Source organism: Haemaphysalis longicornis, unplaced genomic scaffold (genome assembly GCF_048455015.1).
Source record: "Haemaphysalis longicornis isolate Haplotype H1 unplaced genomic scaffold, Haemaphysalis longicornis Haplotype H1 scaffold_5, whole genome shotgun sequence".
Classification (NCBI taxonomy): Eukaryota; Metazoa; Arthropoda; class Arachnida; order Ixodida; family Ixodidae; genus Haemaphysalis; species Haemaphysalis longicornis.
In genome coordinates, this window is record NW_027526385.1 from 183364790 (window position 1) to 183390948 (window position 26159).

The window sequence follows — 26159 nt, forward strand, 5'->3', positions numbered from 1 at the left end:
AGTTATGTGTGTGTTGACAACAAGGATACGAACACAATGTGGAGCTAGAAACAAAACGCATCATTATCTGGAAAAGCGAATGCATTGAACACACCATGCAAACAGATGGCAAAAAAATTAAATACCAGTAAAATTAAAGACTACCTATTACCACACACACACAAACAGGCGATGAATCGTTTATATCGCAGGGAGGCTGAAGTGATCGATGGCGTCAACAAAGGGGATGGTGAGCTCTCAAAGGCTCAATTATTTTGTTTATTATGAACATAACGAATTACTTAGATCGATTCCCATATTTTTATAGTTCAAACAAAAAAGTAATAATTAGCAGTTAGTAGATCGTGCTTCAGATGACGAGAGTAGGTTTTCCTCAAGTCTACAGTATAATACAGCGAATGAAATTACCATTGCCATGTTTTTCCGGATGGCCAAGATGACAATAGAGCTAATTGCGACAGTGGACCTGACCTATCAGCTTGCTCTCTCGGACCTCGCTCTTCGCCGCACAAGGCCTACCCCCTACGCATTTCAGCAGCGAAAACCCGATCTGGGTGATAACAAAAAGAAATCCTCTTACACTTTTCGTTCCACGACGACCTTCACTTCTTGTTGCCCGCTACGACTTTGCTCAACAAAGCCCTTTTGGGCACCTATCGCCCCATGCAAGTCCCAAAATTCATACTCTGACCCTCGAGCATGTCATTCCGTCTGGGTGGTCATGTGTGGATCTGGATGCGCCCGGATGGACACGATAATTTTTTCGTTGCCTCTAGTATAGTCCTCTTCATGGAGGAGCCGTTGCATTGGAAAATACGCAAGGTGCACAAATAGGAAGGCAAGTCAATGGTCTTTGGAATGACGCAGTTTGTGACAGTAGAAATTCGAAAATTCTTTTGTCAAAGGCAAAATTTTTGGTTCCTCTCAGAAAAATGACCGTACATGCAACTGTATCTCAGAAGAAAAATAAACGAGTACAAATCTGAAGAACGCAATTTTTTTTTACGTCGCTTAAAAAAATTTTGAGCTAACTTCGATGTTTTGGCAGGGGCGGTTTTGCAGCTACCATAAATGACTGCAGTCTACATTGTGGAGGTCATTAAGGAGAAAGGAGCCATACAAGCCCTGATGTCTGCGCGGGCGAAAGTCAATCATCCCTGACGAGGAGGCAACAGGCACCGTCCAAATGTTGTTTACACTTCACAGACAAGACAAACTATTGCGATCACATTTGTAAAGACCCCAAAGCGGCTACAGAGTACGCAGAGCAATGCGGAAGCACACACTGAAACCTGCTGAACACCAGCGGCCTATATTTAGGGCTGGTTTTCTTGATTCTCGAAACAAAATTCCGAATCTCCTACACCATCCACAGGCTCGCTGCCGTGCATATTATCGTGTCGATACACCAGGAATGATGTGAAATGGGGACATTTTCTGCACTTTCTACCGCGCTTTCTGTTCGCACGCGGCCATCTCGCTTTGCTATTACAGCGCCGTTTACCTTTTTCACGTCGATTTTAAACTTTCCGCCTAACTGACAAAAAACTTACCACTACCGAAACCAAATGGGCACCTCTTCAGCAACAAGGTAGATAGAGCGATGTGTTTCAAAACGCCGAGCAAAGAGCGGAAAACAGAAGCAGAGTAAAAAAATAGCGGTTAGCGTAAAAATCTGCAAAATAAATACAAATCCACAAACCTATATGAAGAATGAAGAAAACCCCAAATATAGACAACCACACAGCTAACCTTTAGGATACAAAGAGTAACCTCAAGAAATAATGGAGGAAGCGAACGAAAAACAGAAAACTAAAACCAGGAATCAATGAAATCACTAGGCAAGCAAAATAGGACTCAGGAGTACCAGCCAGAAACACTAAAATAATTCCTGGAGTCCAAGGTATCCCTGATCCTACCTAGAACAGGAGGTGTACTCCAAAACTTAGTTTACTCCACTTAGACGAGATCAGGAAAGCACCACAACCTCAGAATTTTGGCGCGCATGCTCCCAGGTTGCGACTAAGGCCGTATCGGACCTTCGAAAATGAGAAGTGTACACCCGAGAAGAGGCACACCCACGCGGAAGTATACGAGAAGCAAGAACGATTATATGAACAGCGAGATATCTAGAGAGGGAGCCCTCAATCCAATGATATCGGCAAAGAAAAACAGTGCCCCCTGAAAAATGGTTTGTCAATCGCCAGGCCAATGAACCACGGACGCCAGTAGGTGCTAGATTTCGCCGAATGTACCGGTATATTGGAGACATTCATAGATTAAATCAATTCGTTAACTTCACAGGCCGCCCACAATACAAATCTTTTTTTCCGTCATGAGCTAGGAATTTGTTTGAGACAGTTATCCCTTGAGATCGAATTCAGGCTAATGCCTCTTTTATTCCTGGCGCTCCTTTCACGTAAATTTGATATGCGATCATAAATTAGAGGTAAGAAGGGCTTCTATGGTGCTTTTTTCAGTGGCTACAATAGTCTATATTAGAGTTCCTGCCCATTAATGCCTATTTCTCGAATCGGCGCCATTTTGAATACTACTAAGGGTCAAGTTCGCTTTCCGAGTGCAGTTTTAGATCGTTATTAGTGTTACCAAGCAGCATTGACTGTTTGGAACCCTATTGGCTTTAACCTGGTCGTCAAGTTGAACCGGACACTAGAAAAAAATTATAGGACGCTAATTCTCGGTGACAAAAGTCACTATTTTTAATCCCAAAATCCCATGAGGTTTTTATTTTGCTATTTCTTTCACAATTTTCATAGTGATCCTTAGAATGAGTTCCGCGGGCTGTCCACACATATTCTAGAACATGCGCAGTCGCATTAATGTTTCTAGCAGTATACTAAATTCTAACTCCGTTTTCAACACAACGGTTAAGAGCCAACCATACTTTCTTAGCTGATAACTCCTGTCTGTGTGCCGAGACAAGGGCCAAACATCTTGCACCTGCGCAGATGCATTTCCTTGCACCTTAACATTCATACTGCCGACGGGATCTAAAATACGCTTTTCCACCAAGCATGTGTTCCGTTAGTAAGCACCTTTTCAAAAGTGCTGTTAAATTGTGTGGAAGTGTATTTGACAGTGTCGGGACGTCTTGCATGAACAATTCCGATAATATGATTGTATATGACGCAATTGCCAGCGCAGTAATCAACAATCATCATGTAGGAGCATGTTAATTTGAAAACATTCGTCGTTTCTCTGGCGTTCAGTATTCGTGTGTTTTCCTTCCGTCGTAACCCGCCGCGGTGGCTCAGTGGCTAAGGCGTTGTGCTGCTGAGCACGAGGTCGCGGGTTCGATTCCCGGCCGCGGCGGCCGCTTTTCTGATGGAGGCGAAAAACAAAAACGCCCGTGTGTACGAGATTTCGGCGCACGTTAAAGATCCCCAGGTGGTCTAAATTAATCCGAAGCCCTCCACTACGGCGCGCCTCATCGCCTGCGTTGCGTCGGCGCGTTAAACCCATACGATCAATCAATCTTTCCGTCGTAATTTAATTGAGTAAGCCAGACATAAAGTAGGGCCTTTGCTATAAGCATTTCCAGCTTTAAAGTATTTTTTCACGCCTCTTTAACTGTATCCGACGCTCGAGCTAGCATGAGGGCCAATTGAACATGAATGTGAGCAGTGCGCTTGTGGAATTACATCAATTGATCGTCATTAGTCCAGCAGAAAAGGCACAAATGCATGGCTACGTTCAACTGTTGGAGCCTTTGCGTCATCATAAACAATACCATTTTGGTTTTCCTGCCGTAAATGAAATCCGCCCACGTGTCTGTATGAAATCACTTGCAATAGTGTCAAAATTTGCAGTAGCTATATTTGCAACGTGGGGGTCCTAAAACGTCATTACGTCTGCCTATTTTCGGCGCACACTACGCGTTTGTAATCCCTAAAAATCTGGCTTCCGTTTATCACCAACCCGCTTACCAACTACATCGGAGACGCGACACGTTACCAAGGCGCATTAAGAGCTCCCTTGCAGGAGTATGAAGACAGAATCTCCTCCTACACTCAAAAAGAAACGTGTAATAAAGAACGTTGCCGAAAGAAGAACACTTTACATTAGCCTTGGGCTTAAGGTGGGCCTTTGCTAACGTTTCGCGCAAAGCCATTTGGAAAATGCTCAGCGAAATTAACAGCCGTGAAAGAACGTTTAGTATTGTTCACGACTTTTCTCTCCAAAAGAACAGCAACGAAGAAACTGGGGACCTCAGGTCAGGACATTTCAGAACGCAAGAAATCCACATGAGAGATTGAGGAATGGGGAGAGAGAGGGAGGGGAATATATTGATAGAGAGGGGGCGTACTCTACGAAAATGCGGATAAGGGAATAAATGCATTATAGTAAGTAATATGGAGGAGAGAAAAGGAGAAAATTAAAGAACAACAACGAAAGGTGCTAAGCTGTGTGGGAGAGTGCAACGTAAGAAGTGGAGGTGGTTTCCCATAAAGATGATATTTTGTCATATGGTGTCAGCTCCACGGATGTCACGGAGGTATTCAAATAATGCGACTAGCACACTCCGCTGAGACGACGGATCTGGCCATAGTACGCGAAGAGCTTGTACAATTGTGAAGTGGCGGGTAAGGCACACGATGTTCTGTACGGGGTTCTTTCTTGCTTTCTTTTATGCGGGGCACTCCAGTAAGTTATGCTCAACTAAAGGTTAATGAGCTAAAGAACAGCGACCAAAAGAAACACCTAGAAACAGACACGGCGCCAGTTCCAACAACGTGTTTCTTCTGGTGCCCGTTATTTAGCGCCTTAATCTTCAGTATGTTCGACCAACGAGCCCTTTTCATGGTTTTGTTATGCTCAGCTGTTTCCGGTGATCCGCAGTTGTCACAGTAAGGGTTCGAGGCTTGGCCAAGGCGATACCGGCGGGTATTTGCCACAGCTGCCTTGAGACACAACCGACGGTACAAAGTCTCTAGACTTCACATCATTCACTCCGACAGCCTCGTTGTCAAAGCATCATGTAAAAGCAGTGAGAGAGAGAGAGATATCTTAAATGGGCAATTGAGGTCAGCCAAGTGAGGTTCTGGCGCGTCCAAACAGGGTCCACTTTGGAAGAGATGTGAAATTCTCCGGACGGAACAATCCGGACGTGCCAGTCATGCATAACTTTCAGCGCAGTTTCGGATATAAATGTGAAGTGCAATAGCCGGATCTCCGACGAAACGAGAGCCTCCCCCCCCCCTCCCCGCTCCGCTGGTTCTCCAGCCATGCGCCAGTAGTGCAAGCTTCACCATTCTTTTCCTAGGCCTCGCCAACATGCACCTAGCGAATGTTGAAATTGCGTGCCATATGTTGGAATGATGTCATAACCATGTGGCGGTTGCCAGAGCGTAGTGCGCATTAGGCAACCATGGCGATGGCCTGCGCTCGCCCGCGCACCCGGCAAAAGTGCTTTTTTGTAATTTTCTGAAGTGTGCGCTCTACAATTGACCACATACTATTCTCAACAACACCTGGAGGCCACTCGAGTGAAATATCATCGACTACAAGCCCGGAAAACCCATCAGCCAAACAAAAACGGACTCTCGCCGGAACCATTCGCCTGCGGTTGCGTCACCAAAACAGTAAGAACAGCCTGTATGGCCGCGAGCCATGAAAATCTTCAGTTTACCGAGGACCACTGTCACCCAAGGCAGCTCCGGTGAGCAAACTCTCCCGCTCAAAACGATGCATTTTTGGTCAGCTATCTGAAACCTGCTAAACTACCCTAGTCTCTCAACGCAATCACCCAGTGAAAATACAAGACAGTGGACGGAATGTAGGCGACTACACTTCAAAACACATTCATGTAGCTATAAAAAGTTTCACCTAACACCTAGGCAACTGCTGTTGCGGCCCCGCTCGTAGTAATTGCAATTCGAACGAAGAAAACCATGCGAACCACGTTAGAACTTGGCCCCTGTATGTAGGCAGTCATTTTATAAGGACCAGTGGTTACAGAGAGAGAGAGAGAGAGAAAGAGAGGGAAAACGTTTATTGGCAGAGCATTTGCGGTATTCATATAGGAGTAGTTCCCTCTTCACAGGAATCCATGAGCTGTCTTAGCACCGGATGCCCTCTCAGTGAGCAGGAGCTGGTCAGAGAGGCAGGGGCTCGACAGCAGTGCCTCCCACTGCTCTTCAGGATTTTAAATGCGGGGAAGAGTGGTGGGTGCATGTTTTTTTTTCTCCACTCTAGGATGATATGTCGTAGTGTACCAGGTTCTTGGCAGTATTTGCATTGTGCTGGATACTGGGTAGGGGATATCCGTTGAAGCCTAATTGGATGGGGGAAGGTGTTGGTTTGTAGGAGTTTAAGTGTTGTTTCTTGAGATTTCGTGAAATTTTGTGAGGTAGCCGGAAAGTCCGTCGATTAAGCTTGTAATGTTGTATTATTTCATGGTATGTTACAAGAGCTACAGGTTTCTCCACATCCTCCCAGGCGTGGTCAGCAAGTTCTCGGTCCTTTTGGTGGGCAGATTCGTTGCCCTCCATATAAGCATGTGCAGGCGTCCACACAATCCTTATTTTTCTGTCAGGGAATTTGGTTGAGAGCATGCGGTGCGTTTCTGGTGCCACCGAACCCGACCTGAAGCTCCTGCACGCTCCCTAGGAGTGTGTTACCACCCCCGTGGCTTCCGTCTGTGTTAGGGCCAGTGCCACAGCGAGCTCCTCCGCTTCTTTGGTCGATACGGTTATTACAGTGGCACTGACAAGGAGCTCAGTCTTTGTGGTGACTACCACTGCCTTCACTCTTCTACCACGAATTGTGGCTTCATTCGTGTAGACCGTTTCCGGGAGGGTGCCGTATTTCTTGCTTAAGGTTTTCGCTCTAGCTTCTCGTCGATTGGAGTGGTGAACCGGGTGCATGTTCTTTGGCTGTTGATTGGATAAGATATTATGCCGCCACAGCTCAGGAAGCTGCTTATTCGGCTTCACGTCTGGGGAGCTCCATTTGATTCGGTTCAACAGTTTTTGGCCGATTTTTGTCATTGCAAGCCGTGCTTTCTGGCTGGAGAGGTGGCCTTCTATGCGCTCGTCCACCGTGCTGTGCAGACCCATGCGAAGGAGCCTATCGGTTGACGCGCTCATGGGGATCCCAAGGTCTTGCTTCGTGGCTTTACGGATGAGGGTGTTAAGCTTTTCCGTATCTGTCTTGGTTAGATTCATGTAGGGCACTGCGTATGTCAGCCTCCATAGAACAAAGGCCTGAATAAGACGGATGGTATCGTCTTCTTTCATGCCCCGGTGTCTATTTGTGACTCTACGAATCCTATGCACAACTTGTTCGGTCGTTCTGGTCAGGCGCTGGAGCATTATGTTCCATTTTGCATCCGCTTGCAAAAAAAGCCCAAGCACCCTGAGTGAGCTGTAGGGCGTAATAGTGTGTCCGTCTAAATTGACTTCGATGTTGTCCTTGTTATTTTAGTGCGACGACGCCGGATCACCAAGAGTTCTGAATTCTGCGGGGAACACTCCAGTCCACTTTCCTTTGCGTACTACGTTACAGTATCGGCTGCTTGCCGCAGGCGGTCTTGAAGTATTCCGAGTGAGTCAGTGTCAGTCCAAATTGTTATATCGTCTGCGTAGAGCGCATGGTTTAAATTTGGTGTACTCTCTAGCCTTACCGGTAGACCCAGGAGCGCGATGTTAAATAGCAGCGGGGAGAGGACTGAGCCTTGGGGTGTACCTCTACTTCCGAGGGTGATGGTATCTGAGGTGACATCGCCGATTTTGAGTGTGGCTGTGCGGTCTGAAAGAAATTCTACAATGCAGTTTTATGTCCTCTCCCCGCATCCTATGTTGTTAAGGTTTCGTAGAATTGCCTCGTGCGACACGTTATCGAAAGCCCCTTTGAGGTCGAGCGCTAGTATTGCTCGCGGGGAGTGTCGAGTGGTGGGGGAGAGGATTTCTTCTTGAAGCTTAATCAGCACGTCCTGGTGTCCGAGATGCTTTCGAAATCCAAACATGGTGTCTGGCATTTGCTGGGTTTCATCCAGGCAGTGCTGCATACGGTTGAGCACAACCCTTTTCATCACCTTTCCCACGCACGATGTAAGGGATATTGGCCGCAAATTATCAATATGCGGGGATTTGCCCGGCTTGGGAATAAATCTTATCTCTGCTGTTTTCCACTGCTATGGGATCTTGCCTTTAGTCCAAAAGTCGTTAAAATACTCCAACAATGTTTCGAGAGCATCGTCGTCAAGGTTGGCTAATATTTTGTACCAGATGTGATTGGGTCCTGGAGCGCTGTTGCGCTTGTTGCCGGGAATTACAGTCCGAGTTCCTACAGTTGGAACGGTTTGTCGACGCCTTCATTCGGCTTTCCAGTGTGAAGTAGTGGGTGGAAGCTCTTTTCGGTTTGGAGGTACTATGGTTCGAGATTTGTGAGGGCTGGTTCGATTTTCCTTGATATGAATTGATTGTGAGGATCATATGGTGATTGGTTTCCCCCTTGCTTGTTGGAGGGTCGATCAGGCGACGGAGGAGAAACCATGTCTTTCTGGTGGATACGGTTCCGTGCAGGCCGTCACAAAGTTGAAGCCAGTTTTCTTTGCAAAAAGACAAGGCGTATTCAGCCGCTTGTTTGTTGATTTGCGCGATCTTTTTGCGGAGTTTTTTGTTGTGCCTCGGTCTTTTCCATCTCGTGGTGAGGCTTCGCCTGGCTTCCCACAGGTGGAGACGTCTCGGATCCACGTGGGGTGTTAAATACGTAGTAGCAATCATTTGGGTGTGGGTTTTGCAATCCCTCATTATTTCAGCTGCCCAGCCCAATTAGCGTAGGACGACCTCGTGTTCTTTTCTCTACTGGCGCGAGTTTTTCCAAACTTGTCCCAATCGGTGATTCGGGCAAAACGTATATGGGCTTTGTAGGTGACGTCTTTGCCGGTACGTTTAATGATTTCGTGATCAGAACCAAGGCCAACTTGCATGTTTGTCAAGGCAATGTCGATAAAGCCTGCCAACAGCGACAGGTCAAGGCAAGTATCGCGTGACATGCTAGTACCAATCCTGGTGGTCACGTGAGGCTCGTTAAAAGTAAAGTGAATCGGTTCTGATCAACGATGTTTACGATTTCCTTTCCCTTCTCCGAGTTAAATCTGTATCCCCACATTTCATGAGGAGCGTTGAAGTCTCCCAGGATAAGACCTGGGTGCTCTTTGGCTAGATTGAGAGTCTCTTGAATGGTGTCCTGTATCTCGGGTTTCTTGTTAGACGGTCGGCAATACGTGTTGAGCGCGAACAGGTTTCCTCTCTGTTTGGTGTAGGAAGAGTGAACTTCTATGAGTGTGTCTTCACATCCTTTCTGGCTTGTAAGGTGCTGCGTTGTAGCGACGCTCTTTCTGACCAGTGTGGCTGTTGCTTTGCCGGTTCCATCGGTGTACGTAACATACCCAGGCAAGCGCGTCCTGCTGTTAACCTCTTGGAGTGCTATAATATCTGGTTGTATATGGAGTGTTGCGATTAATTGCTGTGGCTCTCCTACTTTTTCTTTGATTCCACGGCAGTTTCCTTGAATGACTGTCGTGGTGTTTTTCGATCTATTGCGTAGGGCCATCCTGATTGCTAGTGGTGCTCTTGATGTCTATGTGGGGTCTTGAGTATGGAGTTGAGCGTATGGTCGAGTGCTTGATTGAACTTTGGTTCATGTCTGCCTCAAGTCGATCTAGTCTTGTAGCCTGGTTCTGTGTTTCTTGTTTGAGTAGCTGCACGTCTTGTTTCAGTTCTTGCACGTCTCGCCTGAGTGTTTGCACGTCTTGTTTAACTTCCCCGATTTCCTGGAGGACTGAGTTGTGAAGCACGTTCATGCGATCTTTAAAAACTTTTGACATGTTTAAAATTGCTTCTTCAGTCTCCTTGGCGAGACTATTTGGTTGAGGGCTAAGCGTAGGGCTAGCGACGGTGGCAGGTGGTGTTTGCATTGCTGCTGTCTGTCGCTTGTTGTGACAGAGTAGTAGTTGTCTCCGTTACCGATTGCTGTAGGGTTGGCTTCTTGCGCTTGTCAGTAGGATTGTGTTGTCGGGCCTGCACGACGGCCTCCAAGCTGGCTTCCAGTGACGCTATCAGATTGGTCTGTTGTGCTAGCTGGGCCTGTAATTGACTGCATTCTCCACATGGTGTTTGCATATCCTGTGTTAAAGCGGGAAATTGGTTTTGCTTTTCCAAAGCCGCGCGGCCACTTTGCATGCCCAGCTCACCTGTTTAACACTGGATTCGGGAGGCGTGGTCCGAGACGCATACCTAGACTGGGAAGCTGATCTTGTGCTGGAACTGCGGCCCCTCCGAGACGGTGTGCAGGACCGGTTTCGTCACTGCTTCCACTGCGGGGTAGAGGACCGGTCTCGAGACAGCCCGTTTTGGGTGGTCTGGTCCCTTCGGGAGGACCGTTCCTCCACCTGGCGTCGGTCGTGCACCCTTTTCTAGAGAATGTAGGGTGTGATGACGCGTTTGGGGCAGTCCTTAGTTCCGGTGAGATGTGGGCCTTCGCAAAGTTCCCACTTGGCCACGCAGGTATGGCCGGTCGAGGAGCAGTGGACGCCACATTGGGGAACGTGGATGTTTGGATGAGGGCACGCCGTTATCCGGTGACCCAACTCGTAGCAGCAACTGCACGCGTAAACAGCCTTGTATAGTGAGCAGGGATGTTTCCCAGCCGTGGGCAGGAGAAGACTTCAAATTGATCTTGGTCAATGTTTTTCAACATTTCTGCTTCGGTGAGTCCTATGGGGACTCCGCAAAGGATACCTTTCACTGAGTCGTCGGGAGCCAGCCCGTATAACTGGACGGCGTGCATGATTACGCGTCATAAGTCATATTGAAACCAGCGAAATAGGATTTAATGGTTACTCGAAGTATGCCTTTATAGGCTAACACTTTTATATTAATGGCTGGAGACTTGGAGCCTTATGCCAATATGTATTTAGCTAAGGAAGCTTTTATGGATGCAGGCCTGTGAATTCTACGCCAAACACTTTCCTAATTCCAGCTAAATGTTGCTTAATTGTCACACGCCTAAAGGTTTACAGTTATATATTTTGCTGTAGCCAGCCGCAGAAGCTTTTATGGGTGCCTCTCTTTAGCTTTAGAGCAGATTCTCTGCAATAGCTGGCATAAGACAGCTGAATGGTTCCAAGTATGTAGACTTAGAGCTAGACAACAGCCTATATACAGCCAAATGAGCATTTATGGCTTTTTCTCTATAGCTTTAGGAGGAACTCTGTTCAGTAGCTGCCAAAAGACAGCTGAATGATTTCAAGTCTGTAGACTTTGAGCAAAACAACGGCTTATAGCCAGCCGAATGAGCTTTTATGGCTTTAGAACAAACTCTTTTCAATAGATGTCAAAAGACAGCTGAATGGTTTTGAGTCTGTAGAGTTAGAGCTAAACAACAGCCCATAGCCAGCCAAAAGAGCTCTTGTGGCGGTCTCTCTTTAGCTTGAGGGGATAATTTTTCCAATAGCTGGCAAAAGACAGCTGAATGGTTTCAAGTCTGTAGACTTAAAGCTAAACAATGGCCTATAGCCAGCCAAAACAGCTTTGCCGCAGCTGGTCTATACAACTAAAGCCATACATATTTCTTTAGCTGGCTACAGTAACCTGAATAGCTGTAACTCTATAGACTAAACACACTAGGATGTTCTATATTCGTCTAAAGAGAATTGTATGGTTTACAGTTTTAGTGCAGGACCTATAAAAAGTTCAATAGCTGGCTACAGCCTAATTTATGCCTTTTTATGGGTGACCATAGAGGCCCAAAGGCGGCCATAGCTCACCATACATTTTGCAATAGACGCCGATAAGGCATTTTTGTATGGGTAGCGGCCAGATGTCGTTATGGGGTTTGTACATTATTTTTTTCCCGCCATGCAAACCAATCCTTAACTCATCTTTGCTGTGCGACCACTATTTCCATCGGATCTGGGTTACCCAGGAGGAGCTGTAGAAGAAGTTAATCAAGCAGTGCGAAGGAAGCTAGCAATGGACGCGAAGTACACCAGAACAGGCAAAAAAACAACCGTCGCTAAAGCAGACAATGCTGTCCCACCAAGCGCCCGCCGGTGCGAGCAGGTAGCCGTGCGCAGGGAACGCTGGGTAATAGCGGCCTATCGCCACGCCATCTACACTGTGCTCCGCCACCGGCAGCCGATCGCGAAGGTCGTGGCCCGCCTTTCTCCCATCTGCGTTCAGAGTTTCTTGACCCGCACGCCACGAAGGAATCGTTGCCTGGTAGAAGTAGAAAGCTTTGCTTTAAAAATGACTTCTGAATGCCCGTGACGATTTCGCAAGTCAAGAAATAGGTGGAATGGATGCGCAGCAACGGCAAGTGGCTGCTGGAATGAGTCGGTGCCACTGCGTCATGCTCGCATTCAGCTTCAGAAATAGGCCAGTCCGTATCAAGCGTGCCGATGAAACATAGACGTTGAAAGCAGGGATACATGAGTATATGAATTTCGCGTCATAAGTCATATTGAAACCAGCAGAATAGAATTTAATAGTTGCTCGAATTATACCTTTATAGGCTAACACTTTTCGATTAGTGGCTGGAGACTTGGAGCCTTATGTTACTATGTAGTTAGCTAAAGAAGCCTTTATGGATGCAGGCTTGTAAGTTCTCCGCCAAACGCTTTCTTAATGCCGGCAAAGTGTTGCTTAATTACCACACGTATAAAGGTTTACAGTTATATATTGTACTGTACCCAGCCGCAGAAGCTTTCATGGCTGCCTCTCTTTAGCTTTAAAGCAGATTCTCTCGAAAAGCTGGCCGAAGACAGCGGTATGGTTCCAAGTTTGTAGACTTAGAGCTAAACAACGGCCCATAGCCAGCCAAATGAGCTTTTATGGCTTTAGAACAAACTCTTTTCAATAGATGTCAAAAGACAGCTGAATGGTTTTGAGTCTGTAGAGTTAGAGCTAAACAACAGCCTATAGCCAGCCAAATGAGCTTTTATGGCTTTCTCTCTTTAGCTTTAGGACGAACTTTTTTCAATAGCTGGCAAAAGACAGCTGAATGGTTTCAGGTCTGTAGACTGAAAGCTAAACAATGATCTATAGGCAGCTAAAAGAGCTTTGTCGAGGCTGGTCTATAGAACTAAAGCCATACATTTTTCTTTGGCTGGCTACAGTAACCTGAATAGCTGTGACCCTATAGACTAAACACACTAGGATGTTCTACAGTCGTCTAAAGAGAATTGTATGGTTTACATTACTTGTTAAAAACTCCATTTACGGCTAGTTTCCGTTTACAGTGTTGTCTATAACGCGCGGGAGACATCTAGTGATAACCCCTTGTTTGAGAGCGGTAGAATGTGAGCATGCGCTACCCGCGTCAGCGCGATGGCTGTTTCTGTCTTCGCTGTAAGGATCGCCTTGGCTTACATTCCTTATTTCACCGTGAGAAGCGCTGCCTGCGCTGCGGGGCCGGGGAGTAATTGTGGAGACTAGCGAATGTTATTACCGCGTCGTGTGCGTTAACTAAGGGCAACGCTTAATTTTTGGGTCGTCCTACACAAATTAGACAGTTTTTTTTCTGTATGCGAAAATGCGAACAACAATCGCCGAAAACGCATCGGTGGCGGTATTCTAGAGTGACTCAGATCGGGCCGTGATCGCTTCGTTATCCCTTCAGTCGTGACGTGCAAAGCCGAGCACAGAAACTGGATAGTGGTGCCCGCGGCACCCAATCAGCGTATTGGCAGAACGATGCAGAAATGAAGAGTTGTGCGGCAAAACTAATGCAGACGAAAAACTCGCACAGCGCATGTTAAGGCGGGTAATCTTTGCTCTTGTTTCCAGGCCCGACCGCGCAGGCAAGCAGCGCTTGTTACTGTCAAAGAAGGTGTGGAAGCCTAGGCAGGGGCCGGAAACTTCGGCTAGTTTCGGTATCGCAAAATGAAGTGCCGCCATGACGCTGGTAGCCAAGCGAAAATTCAGCAACTTTGCATATGTGGCTTTATCTTTTCAACATATACAGCAATAAAGTAAAGTGATTCCATTGTGTGTAGAAATAAAATGTGTTCTTGGATGTTTCCTTTTTTGGCACCCTATTTATTTATTTAGCCGCTTCAATCGTTGCGCCTAGGGGCGGCGCTTTCGCTCTTATCTCTTCTGCTGCCATCCTGTCCGTCTGCTCCTGCTGCTTTCACTGTGTGCACGTGTAGAAGTTTTGTAGTATGCCTTGAAGGTGAAAATTTTGGTGTCTGCGAGTGCAAACGGGCTCAAAATGTCAAAGAAACTGAGAAAAGGACACAACGCGTGCTTCGATGCTGTGCGGTGTGACAACTAGGGAAGGAATAACACAGTGAAAATTTTCCGCTTCCCAGCGGACGGCATGCAGGTCAGCACACTTTTGATTCAGTGAAATTTATGAAGAAGCAAGCGCTATCTTTATCAAAAAGGCTGCAGGGCCGACCGAAACATCTTCTGCTGTTGCTTTACAGTGAATTTCTTTTTGTTTGGTACAACGCATTTGTCCGTAATTATGTAAGCATGTGAAACTACTTGTCGACAGTTTTTCATGAGCCGATTGATGCCAGCGGACACGCAGTCGGAAATTTCGCTTCGGTATCGGTTTGGTGAGTGGTTGCTCTTCATTTTCTTTACACTAGAGAAAAGCTTGGAAATAATGTTTGCCTAATGTGCCCAAATGCTTCTTCGTCGAACTGGTTTGGCTTTAGAGCGTTCCGACGATCAGTTTTTCTGAATGCTTATTAGCACGAAAGAAGCCCCAAAAATTATTTACGTGGCAGCTGACCGCTGGCATTCCGTGTTACGAGAAGTTCGAGTTACCTGCGCGACGGCCGAGCGGCGCTTCGCTTTTCAACCTGTGCTAGGACACATTTTTTGTACCTTGTTTGCACTCTCAATATTTGTTTCGCTTTTACGAGTATATTGATATCTATGGTGGTATTTGTTCCATTTACCAAGTGTGATGTATGGCGAAATTACGCAGAAAATCCGCGAGCTATAAAAGGTTTTTTGGGCTAGCAAGTTTGCGTGAATAAGAATATGGAGTGGTTGTTAATGGTGGCGAAATGAGCTGGTCATCTCACGTAATATTCATTTTATTATTCACAAACGCGTGTTTTTAAGAAACATCGTTTCAGTAGAATTGTATTGTGTACAGCAAATGAACGCGGTGACCTCTGCAGCAATTTTCTGTATACGACGAATTGTACGAAGATTTCTGTTATGTTTGTGTAACCGACACAGAATGCGGACATTTGTACTTACTTTACGAGATACACAGCTATGTGCTTTTGTGGCATGTATTGAACTTCGCTTGCCATACGTTGCTAATAAATAAGTGAATACACCATATTTCCCGCCTACTACTTTTTCTGCCCCAAACAAAATTGCCACGCTTCAGGGCGTGCTGCCTCACGCGTATTCAACTAAGAAATATATCCAAACAAATGTTTTCTGCACGTGCTGAGAGTCCGAGCACATTAGGAACTGAAAGCTGTCGAAAACAAGATGTGCGGCAGCAACCCTATCTGAAAAGCAAAATGCAAGCGGTGTTTGTTCACGCTTGCGGCACACAAAGACAGGTGCGCTCGTTCAGACCATAGCAGACGAAAAGCGGCACGGCGTTTCCTCCTCGCGCATCAACGAAAGCGTTGCCATAGCATCATCAGTGGTTTTTTTTTATGTTTTTTAGTTGGACAGTTTGGCCTACCAAGCACCAGGGGACAAATTAGCGCTAGTGGCGCAATTATCGGTTACCTGGGGGGTATTCCAGCTGACCTAGCCGTGGCCTAGGCGACGAGCACAGTGAGGAGGAACACAGCCATCACGCTGATATGGGCCGCGCATGCTCCCGTTCCACCGTGGCCTCCGCGATCGGCTACCGGCGGCGCGCCGCCGGCAGCAAATCGCAGAGGCCACGGTTCTACCTATCTCAAACCAGGCGTTATCACTAGGTGTCTCCCGCGCCATCCGGAGCACGCCGCTCGAGTGCTATAGACAAGCCTTTTGCCGACTGTACTACGAAATCACCACACGTGAGAAAAGGCATGTGGCATTTGGCGCGCGTTTCTCAACATACCTTTTTCGTCATAATGCTTCTGGCTGAGTAGTTTATCCAGTTGATTTCGTCGTCTGGGCAAGCATCGCCATCAAGCGGGCACACAAGACCACCGCGGTGCAGGCACTGCTCGTAGCACGGCTTACAGAAGAAGTGCCCGCATGGTAGAACGCCGAGCTCCTTGGGCACCAGTCCGCACGCGCTGCACACTTTTCCCGCCGGAAGAGCCTCGACGAAGACGAGCGGCCTCCGGTCCACTTCTTCCGAGAAGCCTACCAGCGTGTACCCATGGCCTGGGGATGCCATTCTTCTCTACGCCCGAAACGTCCTGCACCGAGTGCGGCCGCGTTCGTTCCCTGTCTGGCGTGGAACACAACTGGAACACCTGCGGGTGCTTATCTCGCTTCCTTTTCGTCGGCGCCATGACCTTGGCTTGCGTAAGTCTCCACGTTTTCCGGGCTTCGCAGATACATGAATGCCTCTTCTCTGATAAAAGCGAAACAGTTTGCCGTGGTCAGGGGCTGCAGCTTCACTCATACCTGAGTCCCTCAATACTTTTCTGGTCATGAAACTCCGCCGTAAAACGAAGGGAGAGCTTCGTGCGCTGCTCACGGAGGCTTCAGGGCGGCGCTGGCGTTGATCGAGGGGTAGAGTTCCTGTATATAGCTCCCCTAGGGGAGCAGAGTTGCGCGTCCATCCGCCATCTTAAGTTCCTGGTCGTGCGGGAAAGCCACCCTTCTCGCATGTAGGCAGCCGCGCCAGCGGCAGCGGCGAGGAGCGGCCAGACAAAAACTGGCGCACAATTCTCGGCTGCCACAACCGCCGATGCTCAGTTGAGCAAAACTGACGGAATACGGAGTCTTGTGCGCTGCACTCAAAGCGGGCTTTCCTGTCGAACTGGAACCGGCGGCATGTGGCAATCAGATGCGCAACTCTTCCGCTACGCGATATACAGGAACTCTATCGAGGGGCAGCCGGGAAGTGGCCGAAGGGCGTCCGGCAGGGACCGGACGTTCGCCGTATCCGCTCTACTTGTCGTGGGCCGATAAAATGGGCTTGGCATTTTGTGACTGCCGGAGAATTTCGTGTGGACGGTAATGCTGCTGTTACGTTCTTGCTTTCCGATGTGGCTAGACAGGAAATGGCGACAAACTTCGCTACTTCGTTCTCCTTCTGACGCCGAGCTGAGTGCGACATAGAAGCGTACCATTCCCCGAAAGAAGTAATGAAATGAGCTTATATATACTGCCCGTCCGCGTATGAAAAAAAAACATTTCCACGCTGACTTGGCGGAAGCGCCGTAAATGGAAATAAATCGCGCTTAAAGATGTCCGAAGATATATTGTAGACTTAATACCCCAAGGGCAACTGAACGACTGTTGCAACTGTAGGATGCATGATGCAATCTTTGGGGATGACAGCAGAACACAGTCAGTTTTTTTAGGGGCTTCCCACACTTTTTTAGCTCGCAAAAAAAGAAGACTTCGAGATCAGTGGTTCGCTCATAATTCCCAGCGATCGGAGGTGAAGGCGGGCCAGTTAGGGCTGCTGTACAGATTTCTTTCTTTTTTTTTTTTTGCGGCATCGTCTTCTCTTTGTTTTCTTTTCCGTGTAGTGAGGGGGGCGGAGAGGGTGGGACGCTTTTGTTACTTTGTATATAACCAGGTACAATGCCGTACTGTAGAGAGAGAGAGAGTAAACTTTATTCAATTTGCCAGCTGTGTAGCTTAGCCGTCGGCCGTGAGCCCTTGGGCTCTGGCAGCGTCCTCAGCCAGCTGGACGGCCCAGAGTTGATCTTCCGGGCTGGAGCTGAGCAGCACGGTCTCCCACTGCTCACTGTTAGTGATTGTGCGGCATTTATGATCGCCTGCGGACACTGCCATAGCATGTGCGCCAGGTCCGCTCGTTCCTGACATCTATGACACTGGGGGGAATAGCGCCCTGGGTAGCAATAGCTATACACTAGGGGATTTGGGTACGAGTGGGTCTGTAGCAGTCGCCAGACCACCGAATGCCGTTTACTGAGGGATGGGTGCGCGGGTGGGAAGCGGGCCCGGCTTAAACGGTAATGACCGATGATATCACTGTACCATAACAGCCTCTCTCTGCCTGACATTGGGACGAGTTCCGCATCGGAAGGGCCGTCCGCTCGGTCGGTAAATCCTCGAGCGGCTTCGTGCGCAGACTCGTTCCCTGCAAGGCCGGAGTGGGCGGGGGTCCAAATTAAGTTGATCTTGCCTGTCCGGTTTTCGAGGTGGAGACCAGAAATGAGGATTGCGGACGCCTCCCTTGATATGTGTCCTCGTGAGAAATTTATAATTGCTGATTTAGAGTCGCTGATGATTGTCTTGATTTTCGTGGAGGCAACCATGGCTAAAGCAATGGCTACCTCTTCTCCAACCACCGAGTCTCTCGCTCGGATAGAGCAGGAGGCGATGGTGTTGCCCTGATTGTTGACCACCGCTATGGCCATTGCCTCGCGACCAGCGTAATCAGCCGCGTCCGCATAAGCAACGTTCTCGACTTTCGCAAAGCGTCTTTGCAGGGCACGGGCTCTGGCCTCTCGCCGCTCCCTATTATGTGTAGGATGCATATTACGCGGGAGCGGAGAGACCTGAATATTTTCCTGTATTGTTGACGGGAGCCGGACTGTAAAAATATCTTTTATAACCACTTTGTTCTTGCAGCGTGAGCTACACTGGCAGAGGTTGACCAGTTTCGCGTGGCTTCTGGAGAGCCGTGCTACGCATTCGCGAGGAGCAGTGACGTCTCACGGCGCACAGCTGGCGCGCCGGAGCCACCCCGACTGGACCGGACTGGACTGGACCGGACCGGACCGGGTTGGATTAGATTGGAAATCGTTTTAGCAGCTGTAAGCATGATAACCAGCTAATCCTAGACAATCAGGGAACCTCCGAATAACCAGCTGAACCTTAGATCATGCTACGTATAACCTTGCATAGCCGAGATAAGCTACTGCTAATTTTTTTGCGTTGGGGTGATTTTTTCCCTTTTTTGTCACCTGGACGACGTTTCTTTCGGGGATAATAGGCCATAAACACCCTCGCTATATAAAAGGCCTCACCACCTTATCTATGTATGTATGTGAACTAAGTTAATATCATGTATAAAATAAATATGGAAAAATAATATATAAATGTTTCCTCTGAATGAGCTTCTGTGAGCGCACACGCATAACGAGCAACGTACAAAGCCGAGAATTATTAAAAAAATGTTCCACCTGCCGTTCCCATTCTAAACTTGAATTCTACAACCAACTTATTTCCAACAGAAATCAGATATACTTGTGAGAGTAATTTTTGTTTTATAGAGAGTTTTGAAAAAGCGCACTGTGACACTGCAGTACCCCTTTATAAAGCGTCAAAGGAAAGCCTTGAAGCAGTTGAGTCCGAAGGAAGCTTTTTCACTTTTTCGCAGTTCTTTTTCACTTTTCACTTCAGCGTAGCCGACTGCTGCCTTCTTGGTTGAAGCAGAACTTGCCGAATATGTAATGCTTTACCCGTTGACACTGAAATATGGGGGCCGCCTTCATAATTCATCGTGGTTAGAGGAATCTTCGAGTGAGATTCTGCAAACACAGAAAACGAACGCAGCGGTTATTGAAACACTTCTATCAGATACCGTTGAAGTTTAAACAACCAAAACCCGCAGCGCACATTTGATTCTCAAACATTGCACCCCGCGGATATCGTTTTTTGCTGTCAAAGTATGGCGGGGGTTATGTAACGTTCAGTGCGATGCCCTTTCTAACGGTATCTAAACTTCAAAATTTTGTTAATTCCAAAAGGTAAAGCTTTGTCTTTTTTAGTTATCTTAATATCTTAAATGCTTTGTTTCGCCCTTTTTTACGCACGCGGTCGCAGCCAATGCTATGAAGCCACAGGACTGGTCGCAGCCAAAGGTGGTTAAACGTGCCGGCAGACGCCGTATTTCGCCCCATGAACCACGCCTGTGTTTGTGTAATAAGCCGCTCCGACGAATGCTGCAACTGTTAACGAATTTGCGTACTGTCAGCGAGAAATTGTTCAACCACCTGATGTGCCACTTCATTATCAAAAACCACTCTAGTTTCTTTACCAATTGTCTTACAACGCGTTACGCTTTTCAAGATGCAATAACAGGAATAAACGATAAAAGTATAAATAAGGAGAAGCAGCGCTTTTTAGAAGCACGACTCCATGTGGAACAGTACAAAGGTCCCGGGTTGGTTGAAGAGGCCATAAAACGCTCAAAAGGCTCTGGAGAGAAGAAAAAAGTAACAATCGACCCTAGAGAAGGAAGATCAGAGGTATTGGGAAGTGAGTGAGTCGACGTCTTATTTGTGGCACTTCACTGCGCAAAAGATGATTCCGAGTTTTGTAGCGTAAGCTACACTGGCCGAGGTTGAACAGTTTCGCGTGGACCTTGAAGGGCCGTGATGCGCAAGCGCGAGGAGCACTAGAATGGATTGGATTAGCTTAAATTTGGATTGTATTGGATTGGAATAAATTGAATCGTATTGGATTGGAAATCCAATACAATTGGAGTACGGGTGTGTAGAGAATTCGGTCCGCACATTCGCCGGTCAGCGCATTCCAGAGTAGTGACGTCATAGCCGCGGCATACGCAATGGCGCCGGCACGTGACCACCTATGCGCAGTAGCCAAGTCGGACACTGCGCCAGGGCCGCTTGATAGCCGTTTCGCATTGCTCCTGGAGGTCGGTGCTGCCCATGAGCGAGGAGCAGTGACTGGACTGGACTAGACTGGATTGAATTGGATTGGAAGTCACTTTAGCACCAGTAAGCATAATAATCAGCTAATCCTAGGCAACCAGGAAACCCAAGAAAAACCAGCTGAACCTTAGCTCACGCTACGTATATCCTGGCATAGCCGAGCTAAGCCAGTGCTAATTTTTTAGTTTTTCTATAGGAGGTGAAGGAAGAGAACAGAGCATGTGCTGTTCTCGGACGGCGCGCCTTCAACCCATAAAGTTTTATACTTATAAATTAGAAGCATATCTGGTGCTACCGTCTAAGCGAGCCGCAGTTCCAGCGAGCGCTCCGTCGTGTACGGAATATAGGCGCGTTCGACTTGTCCATGGCATGGCTCGTGAACAGGCTGGAAGCTTATCTCTGCAACATTCCAGCCTGTCGCCTCTGGCTGCAAAAAAGCAACCATATTACTGTAGAAGAATATTCAACTTTGTTTCGTTGTCAAAATTTGAACCTCCGAAAAACTTTGGTGTTGCGGAATATTTAGAACATTCATGCAAGATGAAAAAGAAAAAAATGTCACCTTTTTTTACTGATTTTGGTTTAGAGATAAAAAACAAGCCTTGTGGCCAGCCAAGCCAAGTAGGCGAGCAACGTCGCTAGCGGTAATGACGGCGCCGTAATGACGGCGCGAACGACAGACCGGGATTGCATCGCCAGATTTCCCTCTAGTATATATTAGTATTGTGATATCTCTACCTCACAATATGCTTAACCAATGCATTACAAATCATAACGGTGACACACACTTGCAGGAACCACCGTCGGTTCGAGCGAGTTGAGCACGCTTACCATACTGAAACGTCGTCGCCCAAACTCAACACCACCTCTATTGAGCAAGTGGAGTAGGGGCGACAAAGCAATATGCCAAGGGTACGGAGAGAAGACGTTTATTCTGCGGAAATTTCCTTGTTACATTGGTTACTGTTTCGTAGTTTCCTTTAGGTGATTAGGCCGATGGGGCGTCCCTCGCGAGTGTCCACGTCGTCGGCGCGAAGAGCCAGTGGGCTCTTCGGTGAGAACGAATTCCGGCGCGCACATCGCCGTGCTGGCCAGATAGGTTCGCAGCAGCGAGGGAGATGCGGCCCGTTCGCTCTCAGGCGCGTACTGCACGGCAGGATTGTCAAGGGCTAGGTACGGCCTACATGTAAGCGTCGGGTCGGAGCAACAGGAGCAACCTAAGGTATGAGCCAGCAGCCAGAGGGTCTGGCGGGATTTTGCCGGTGCAACAGAGTGGCGGTCGGGCGGTAGAGGAAGCGTCAAATAGCTTTGGCCAACTTGTTCGGCATCCTAGAAGTGTCTCCCCGAACAGCCCCTCGCGCACGGCATGCGTCCCGCGTCCACGGGAGAGGGATTTCGCAAGCCATTCAAACTGGCCAACGTGCTGAGAGGTTAGCCCACCTACTTGGGCGTAAAGCCTGCTACCTGGCATTCTTATGTCGCCGCAATGGTCGCTACAGCCTTTACCTCAGGGAAGAGTTCGAGAGCTCTGTTCGGCCCAAAGTAGTGGTGCCGAGGCGAGCTGGCCCTTCAAGAAGATGGGGGGAAATCACTGCGCTGACGGCACCAAACGAGCCCTCGTGCATGGTACCGGACGCCAGGATCCCACAGTATGTGTTGGAAAATGTGATCCGGTCGACAAGACGATGACATCGAAGCCACCGCACGCGATCACTGTGGCACAGTAAAGAAGCTTCAGGCGCACGCTCAATTCTCCAGCTTTTGTGCCTAACCCCTGTCAGTCATTAGACTACGTATACAAATGGCAGCTGGCGGTGGCTAATTGGCCACTCTGCGAAGTCAATGAGACAAATGCGCTTCACTCGCAGGTTTGTTTCGCAACTTCTGTGGTTAGCATAACGTACTGAATCAACGTTGCGTAACTCGGCCACTGTGTTGCTTTTTACATTTTTGTAGAAACGGCACCGGTACAAGCCTCTCATGCCCCAATAAGCAAGCGTGACGCGTTGTTGCCTTGTTGAGAGTGCCATGGTGGTCACGTAGCCAGTTCCAGCAGGCATTTAAAAACGACACTGATTGCATTGACAACATTTACGTTTCTCTGGGTATAACGTCTTCTTTGGTAATGACGAGTACGTAGGCTTTTTTTGAAGAAAGCAGTATTAATACTCACTGTACTTCAGTTCAACATAGCAGCCACAAGATATCTAGAAACCAGTGTCTGACTCCAGGGATTTTTTTTGTCCACTGCAGAAGAGTGGCCAAGTAGGACACTGCAGCCATCATCTACAACCAACAAACATTTGGCTGATAACCTATGTGTTTACAAAAAAGAGAGTTTGCTTGTCACTTTTCTCAAGAATTTGTGTCTAGACGCAATGTAATTTTTTTCCTTTGTGTAACCAGAAAAACAGCAGGAAGCAGCGTGCGAGCGGCGTGCATTTGTCTTGCACACTGCACCATAATGCTCACGTTATACGGGTGCTGGCATTTGTCATAGGCAATCACTGGACAAAGCTATGTGTTCCTGGTTGTAACAGAGCTATTTATTCCCCACCTAATGGTAAGCAGAAAGCGCTTGCTTTAAAAACGCGTGCAACGTTGGGGCGAGTGGCGTGCAATAAACTGTTGACTGTGCCAGAGTGGTCACTGGACCAGTGAGGACGTCTAGTTACGGCGAGTTTGATACCTACTCTTTTCTGAACGACGCACAGGAGTCCAGAAAGCTCAATCACTGGACTGACATCGAGTTTTAGAATGACGAATTCTGTCGCTGTTATTTAAAAAGCAGGTTCCGAGAGATGTTAACTCCCACTTTACGTTACAAGCACACAAATTGGGAATAGAAGCATGCCAGTGGTTTTCATTTGCCGTGTTCACGGCGCCCTGGTGCTGATAGATAGGTCCTTAAGCACTTCTAATACTTTTCTTAGACGGATTGCCTTTCCAGTTACGACAAAATAGTTAAAGAATCATAGCTTTAACTTATGCAAGGAAGGAAGGAAGGAAGGAAGAATGTACAAGAACGGCAGGAAAGTTAAGCTGGCTAGAGCCTAGTTTGCTATCCTGCACGTGGGAAAGGGGAAATGGGCAAAAAAGAGAGAGGAAAAAATAGGAAAAGTTGGACCAGACACGTATGCCCAGCACTGAGGCACTGACAGTGACTGACACTGGAGGCTCTCACTCTATAGCCTAGTGTTCAAGTTCGTCGCCCACAGAAAACGTAATAGTTCCTTAGTCGCCTTCTTAGCGGATGACTGAGAAGGCCAGTGGCACAGAATCTTCTCCGAAAATGGCCGCCGAGAGTCCAGGTTCCTCAGCGCTGACGACAGCTTTTTTCTTTCAGCCGAGTAGCGTGGGCCCTCCCATAAAACGTGGCGTATCGTCTCCGATGTGCCGCACGTTTCGCACTCCCCACTTGCTGCCATTCCTATTAAGTACGAGTAAGCATTCATGAATGCCACCCCCAGCCAGAGACGGCAAAGAAGAGTTGCGTCAGACCATGGGAGGCCTAGTGGAAGGGGACTTTGCAGGTGCGGGTCAAAGGCACCAATGCGTGCACATGCGAAATCTTCTGGAGACCATTGGGAGATAGCTGTTTCCCGGGCAAGAATACGGAGGACCCTAGCTGCGTCCATCCTAGACAATGGGATTAGTACAGTTGTCGCTGTTTGATGCGCCAGCCAGGCGGCAGCGTCCGCACTTTCGTTGCCGACAATGCCGCAGTGGCTAGGAAGCCACTGTAGGGTGACATCATGACCCGCCTGGGCAGCACGGTCATACACCATTCTTATTTCTGTCAGGAGCTGTTCGAGAGGTCCCCGGCACAGCGCTGACTGGAGTGACTCATGTGCAGGCTTCCAATCACAGAAGATAGCCCATCTGCGGCACGAACTTTGCTCGATGGTGTGAAGAGCGTTACAGATGGCCGTAAGTTCTGTAGCCGTGGATGTCGTAAGGTTGGCTATCTTGAATTTGCTTCACAGTGACAACCGTGGTATAACAACAGCTCCGGCAGAACCCGACGATGTTACCGAGCCATCAGTGCATACATGGGTTCGGTCACTGTATGCCTCGTGCATGTACGTCAAAGCAAGCTGTTGCAGGGCCGGAATTGGAAGATCACGTTTTTTTGTCACTCCTGGGATATCTAGGCACACTCGGGGCTGCATCACACACCACAGCGGAACGAGCGGTCTCATCGCCGGCGTGTAGTTCGATGGAACGCTGGTGTTGTGGGCAGCTACTACCCTTGCGAACGACGCCCGGGGACGGGTCGCTGGTATTCCCGCGAGGTGATGATCAGGTAGACGGGCGAGGTGCCTGATATGTGTCCTGAGTATTTGAACGTCCACAAAGGTTGTCAAAGGGTGATTTCGAGCCAGGGAAATGGTCGCTGCTGTGGACGTACATCGTGGTAGGCCAAGACAGGTTCGCACGGCCTGAGCTTGTATACCTTGAAGTGACCGAGTAGTTGTGCGGCACGCTCCAGAAAGGACAGGGGCACTGTATCGCAGATAGCCCAAGAACAGCGCGTTGTAGAGCTGTAACATCGACCTCAGTAGTGTTCCCCACGTCTTGCCGCCGATGAGTTTGAGCACATGCACCACTGCAGAGAGCCTCTTTAGAACGTTAACATGAGCGCTCCAAGAAAGGCTTCTGTCGACAACTACGCCACGAAACTTGTGATTTCTCATATAAGACACCCTTTCACTATTAATAACCAAAGGTTATGCATACATAGGCTTTCGTGTAAACGGAAGCACGGCGGATTTGCTGCTGGATATTTCCAACCCTTGTCCGTGTAGATATGAGGTCGTCAAGTCTGCGGCATTTTGTAGTCGGGCGCGCACATGCCGACCAACTTATGCAAGAGTGCTGTTGAAAAGTTACAGGGTGGCATGACGTTTAGGCAGTGTGCATGCACTGCTTGAGACATGTTGGTGTTTCCTTTGGACAGTAAAATAATAATAAATACTGGTATCAAATGAATTCAGACTCGGTGATATACAAACTACAAAAAACGAACAATTTGGAAGGCACAGGAAAGGGAGTGGGTCATTTTTTTATTGTTACTTTACGTATTCGTCCACGTACTAGCGCGTGTCTGAGATTCTTGGTGTCAAACGCCACCGCTGTTTATGCGGGTCTTGCGACTTCAAGCGTACAGTATAGCTAAAATGATCACATAGACGAATATATTACAGTGGAGAGTGTTGCCTTATTATTTTAGGACTTCCTTACGCAAGTTCGCGTTGACAGAACTACAGAATCTAGGGTGGCTGAATGACCAGGCCACGATGGTTGTTAAGTCGGTGAGCCGTGCATTTTAGGCCGCAGACCTTGAGCGCCCGTTCCCGGGGCATCGCGTCGCCGTCGG

General features: G+C 48.0%; 1 protein-coding gene across 3 annotated transcripts in view; it reads right to left on the reverse strand.

The window, feature by feature from the left end:
- Window positions 1-26159, reverse strand: part of LOC144138864 (spermatogenesis-associated protein 20) — a 501846-nt gene that overhangs the window by 246371 nt on the left and 229316 nt on the right. The gene's annotated exons all lie outside the window — the stretch shown is intronic.